Here is a 6,334-nt window from a genome sequence, read left to right on the forward strand (position 1 = left end):
AGCCCGATGTCATGGTGCTGGAAAAAACAGTACGTGTGGAAGGAGAGGGAGTCTGACCTCCCAGAGGGGATTCAATCGCCAAAATAGATGACGACACTGTGGACCCGAAATTCATAAAAGCTGCAGGAATAATGTAAAACCTGTTCAGCGAGATTAGTGTGTGCACTTTTATAGCCACTCTTATAGCTGACTTCTTTATGGAGGCACAGTGGTTGGCTATCTTATGGGGCACTGTGACTGGCATTTTTGGGAACTTTAGCTGTCTGTCTCATAAAGGCATTCTTATGATTGACTTCTTTATGAGGACACCTGGTACTTTTACTTCATATTCACATGGCCGGGCGCAACTCACATGACAGAGCACACAGACACTACTGCCATGTGCTGTGCAATTAATGGGTTAATTTTCCATGCAAGCTCTGTCCGTCTTAGTTTTTTAGCTTTCTTTTACAGCATTTAGCGTGCAGGATGAAAATTGTGTTCAATTGATTGTGCAAGTCGTTACAGATGCGACAATACCGAAGGTGGAGGGTTTTTTTACATTTATTTTAAACAAATAGGGGAAATGTGTATAAAATAGGTGTTTTTATTACTTTTTTTCATTTTTTATTTCCCTGTAGGGTACTTAAGCCTATGATCACCATGATAATACATTGCAGGACTTCTGTAGCTCCTCACAGTAATATTGCTTGCTAGTGACCCCTTGGTAGTAATAGTATATATCTAAATACCAGCTCTACCTAGTGACAGTGATTACAGAGCAGTTATCTCCAGTGATCACAGGTGGCTGTTTTCTGTCCCCATAATTAATAATGCCACCTTTGCTGCCTTGTAATTAATACTGCCCCTCTTCTGCTCCTGTAATAAATAATTACATTCTTTCTGACCCCATAATATAAGGGCACCACTTCTGTCCTCGTAAGTAAAAATACCACCTTTCCTGCCCCAGAAAGTAAACTGCCATCGTAAGTAATAATGCCAGCTTTGCTGCCCTATTATTAATAATCCCACCCTTTCAGCCCCGTTATTAATAATGCTACCTTTTCTGCCTCTTTGTAATAATGCCTCCTTTTTCTGCCCCTGTAATTATTAAAGCGGTTGTCCCGCGGCAGCAAGTGGGTCTATACACTTCTGTATGGCCATATTAATGCACTTTGTAATGTACATTGTGCATTAATTATGAGCCATACAGAAGTTATAAAAAGTTTTATACTTACCTGCTCCGTTGCTAGCGTCCTCGTCTCCATGGTGCCGACTAATTTTCGGCCTCCGATGGCCAAATTAGCCGCGCTTGCGCAGTCCGGGTCTTCTTCTTTTATGAATGGGATCGCTCGTGCAGGATGCCGGCTCCGTGTAGCTCCGCCCCGTCACTTGCCGATTCCAGCCAATCAGGAGGCTGGAATCGGCAATGGACCGCACAGAAGAGCTGCGGTCCACGGAGGGAGCAGACCCCGGCGGCCATCTTCAGCAGGTGAGTATGAAGACGCCGGACCGCCGGGATTCAGGTAAGCGCTGTGCTGTTTGTTTTTTTAACCCCTGCATCGGGGTTGTCTCGTGCCGAACGGGGGGGGGGGGTTAAAAAAAAAAAAAAAACCGTTTCGGCACGAGACAACCCCTTTAATGCTGCTTTTTCTGCCCCCTTTGTGATAATGCCGCCTCTTTTGCTAGTTAAAAAAAAAACTGTTGTTCTTTTCACTGGGGCAAAAATAGTCTACAGAATAATATACCCCTCACAGATATATTGAAACAAACAAATATAGGGTACCAAGCCAAAACACCTAAACACAAAAAGACCTAGAGTAGAATCAATATGTTTCAAATACAGTCAAACCTCTAGTTTCGTAGGTAATCCCTCTGGTTTCAAGTTTAGCCCATTGCTTTCAATGAGACTCGAGGTAATTATTTCCATAAGAATCAATGTAAACCCAATTAATTTGTTCTAGACATTCCAAAAAAAAACACACCAAACCACATTTAATTGAGAATAAATATAGCAACCTGATATAGAGCTGTGTGTTATCTGTGGTGTTACATAGGACTGCAGGTCATATTTACTGCATTATCTGTCCTAAGAGCAATGACTGTGTGTTATTTGTGGTGTTACATAGGACTGCGGGTCATATCTACTGCATTATCTGTCCTAAGATTAATGACTGTGTGCTATTTGAGGTGTTACATAGGACTGCGGGTCATATCTACTGCATTATCTGTCCTAAGAGTAATGACTGTGTGTTATTTGTGGTGTTACATAGGACTGCGGGTCATATCTACTGCATTATCTGTCCTAAGATTAATGACTGTGTGCTATTTGAGGTGTTACATAGGACTGCAGGTCATATCTACTGCATTATCTGTCCTAAGATTAATGACAGTGTGTTATTTGTGGTGTTACATAGGACTGCAGGTGACTCACCTTCCAGGTGCTGTCAATTTCTCCACCGCTAGTTTGAGAGCTTCTGGCCGGCTTGTCAAGCTGGCAAAGCATCTATTGCTACTGACAGGGATTGAATTCCCCTCCTCCCAGCAAGAAATTGCTCTGATTGGCTGAATCGGCTAAGTGACAACTCTCTCAGCCAATCACAGCCAGACGGCGAAACTAGAGGCAGAATTCTGGCTTGAAACTAGAAACTTGAAACGAGAAGACAACAAAACTATTGGTTTGACTGTATTAGTGAAAAAATTCCTCTTATTTCGGTTGACATGACAATGTCTAAATAGACTTCCATGTATAAATTAGTTATATCGACATTCAGAGGAAACACCCCCTATGGGGTACTGAATATACTAGGGTCAGATTAACCCGATAGTACAATCCATAACCATAGTATGGATTCTATTGAGGATGGTTTATAACGACTGGTCTAATGTGTTTCACTAGAGCTTACAGCTCATCAGAGACCTCAATAACCTCAAGTAGCAAAGAAATGTATATATCTCACGGAGCTATACAAAACTATTTATAAATAGGAGTAGAACCTCCCACTTTTAATATCACTTAGTACTTCCTAATATTAGGTAGGGGTAAAGATGCTGATTAGCAGACCCCACTAGGTTTGTCAAGGGAAAATATAATGTTGTGGAAGTGGTACAATGTCCATAACCCCAACAAGGCTCACAACTGAGTGCCCACTAGCCAATATTTGGGGTCAGCGTGGTCACGTGATACATGCTCTGACATGTGCCCAGCGCTAGCACCAGTCACATGTCATGGCACGTATCATGTGACCACGCTGACCTTGGAAGAAAGGAGAAGAACAAAGGGCCATCGGGAACTGCATAGGGGAGCACTGCGCAAGAAGAGTATAGAGCTGAATTTGTTTTTACGCCACTGCAAAATTGGGACTCAGTGCTTCTCACCATATCTGCCGAACTGGTGGGAACCAGTGTTTGGGCCCTCTTTGGGGTAGCTGGGGGCCCCATGAACATAGAGGAATGTAGTGCCTGAGCAGGTGCTTCATTTGCACCATTATTAATACAGCCCAGCTCTTTGATCAACTGATACACAGAGATCCTGAATGGTAGACTCTTGACAATTTAGTATGAATGAGGATAGGTCACCAGCAGTATAATCCTGGAAACCCCCTTTAGGGTGACTACCCACTAGCGTTTTTTTTACTGCGAAATTCGCAGCGTTTTTTTTTTTTCTGCAAGGGTCTATGGGCTATGGGACTTGTAAAGCTAAAATCGCGATCGCGCAAAATCGCGATTTTGCGCGATCACGATTTTAAAATTACAAGTCCCATAGACCCCCTGCAGGAAAAAAAACGCTGCGAATTTTGCAGTGAAAAAGAACGCTAGTGGGTAGTCACCCTCAAGCTTATGAGAAAGTTGTGGAACTTTCTGTTATCCGAGGATTACTCTATATTAATAGAGAACTATAATAACTAAACTAATCTGTTGTGTACATTCACTCGCTGTGCAATGTCGCCATCTTGTGGTAAACTCTAGCAAAGCCCCCAAAAAAGTGTCACAGTAAAAGCTGAAAAGTTATAGTAATCTTGTAGCTGTTATAGCTTTTACACTAATAACAAAGGGAAAAACGATCTACTTTGTTGGACCAGCTTTACACTCGCGTATTTGTGCACGGAAAATTTGCGCGTGCAATACCCAGGCAATAAAAGCCATTAATTTCAATGGGTTCGTTCACATGCGTGTATTTTCCCTGCGGATTTTGATCATGCAAAAACAAACTCAGCATGCTCTATTATCCTGCGCATTTGGCACCAAAAGTCCCCATAGAAGTCAATAGAGAGTGCAAATGCATGCAAAATGCACTAGGAGATGCGTGAAACGCTGCGCAATTGCACAGGAAACCAATTAGCCATTTAAGTCAGTGTATTTTTTTTTTTTGCGCACACTAAAAAGCAACATTCGTTTCACAAAAACGTTACGCTCATTTGCGTGTAAACACGCATACAGTCATGTAAATCTGACCTTAGCCACTGAAAGGTATCAGATCTATAATAACTTTTTACTCTACCAGCTAAGGGTGCTTTTACACTGAATGGTTATCATTCGGATTCCTGCGATCCCGCGAGAATCTGAACAATTATAGTTCAATGTAAATGCATGCAGTTACTGAATGATGAATGAGAATCATTCACTTCTCATTCGTCGTTCAATTTCTGCGTACTGAACGATGTATCATTCCGTGTAAGCAGGCAGTATCACTTATGAACGACTACCTACTTACTGTGAATGGAGGCAGGCAGCTGGAATGATCCATGGCCGCTCTAGCTCCATTCACTGAGCAATGCCCATTCTCATGTAGAAGCACAGAAACAATCATCGCTGGGACGAGCTGTTGGGCATCTGTTACCTGACAGGTCACCCCATATAAAAGCATTCTGACACCATACCAAACATTTTTTTTAAAGGCTGATACACATTGCTATGTTATTCCTCAGGTTCAATAACCTTTATTAAATATACATATAACCCAGACAGACGTATACACAATAATCATAAGACCACACCCCTTATGGAAATTTGGAGTGGAGAAAACCAACAATGATCACAATCTAGTGGTACACAAGTTTGCATATAGGGCCACAGAGATTCAGTGGCATGCAAAGTTACAAAAAAGGCATAATCCACCGTAGTGGTGGCACTCATGGACCGCCAGGAAACGCCAGGATCATTTCTTTCAAGATGTATGATCTTAACAGGTTCCAAAAGAGTCAACAGCAGGAGAAACTTCGGAGGAGAAGTGCATTCTCCCTGCAATGCTCCTAAAATACCACTGCCATACAGGGTGGTCACCCTGAAAAGGACATCCCTGCGATCTTGAAGACTCACCACTAATGTGCCACTTTATCGCCCTACATTTTGGATGTGATTATCTGAATGTCTGGCCCGCATCATCTATATATATAAAGATGAAAGCCCTCACTGACTCACTGACTCACTCACTGACTGACTGACTCGCCAAAAAGTTCTCCAACTTCCCGATGTCGTAGAAACATGAAATTTGGCACAAGCATAGATTATCTCCAAAATAGGAAAAGTAATTGGGTCCCAACTCAATTATTCAATTCTAGCACAAAAGAATTGGCGTCGAAATTTTACGTATGTAATCTAAATCTCTCACTTCCCAATGTCATAGAAACTCGAAATTTGGCAGGAGCATTGATTATGTCATAAATAGGAAAAGCTAATGGGTCCCAACTCCATTATTCAATTCTATGCGCAAAAGAATTAGAGTCCAAATTTTACATGCGGAATGTAATTTTCTCACTTTCCGGTGTCATAGAAACGGGAAATTTGGTACAGGCATTGATTATGTCATAAATAGGAAAAGCTAATGGGTCCCAACTCCATTATTCAATTCGATGCACAAAAGAATTAGCGTTCAAATTTTACGTACATAATCTAAATCTCTCACTTCCCAATGTGATAGAAACATGAAATTTGGCACGAGCATTGATTGTGTCATAAATATGAAAAGTTAAAGGGTCCCAACTCTATTATTCAATTCTATGCGCAAAAGAATTAGCATCCAAATTTTACGTACGGAATCTAATTTTCTCACTTTCCTGTGTCATAGAAACGTGAAATTTGGCACGAGCATTGATTATGTCATCAATAGGAAAAGCTAATGGGTCCCAACTCCATTATTCAATTCTATGCGCAAAAGAATTAGCGTCCAAATTTTACGTGCGGAATGTAATTTTCTCACTTTCCAGTAACATAACATAGTAACATAGTATGTAAGGCCGAATGAAGACATTGTCCATCTAGTCCAGCCTGTCTATCCTACTGTGTTGATCCAGAGGAAGGCAAAAAACCCCAAGGCCAGAAGCCAATTAGCCCTTTTGGGGGAAAAATTCCTTCC

The sequence above is a fragment of the Eleutherodactylus coqui genome, chromosome 8 (genome assembly GCF_035609145.1).
Source record: "Eleutherodactylus coqui strain aEleCoq1 chromosome 8, aEleCoq1.hap1, whole genome shotgun sequence".
Classification (NCBI taxonomy): Eukaryota; Metazoa; Chordata; class Amphibia; order Anura; family Eleutherodactylidae; genus Eleutherodactylus; species Eleutherodactylus coqui.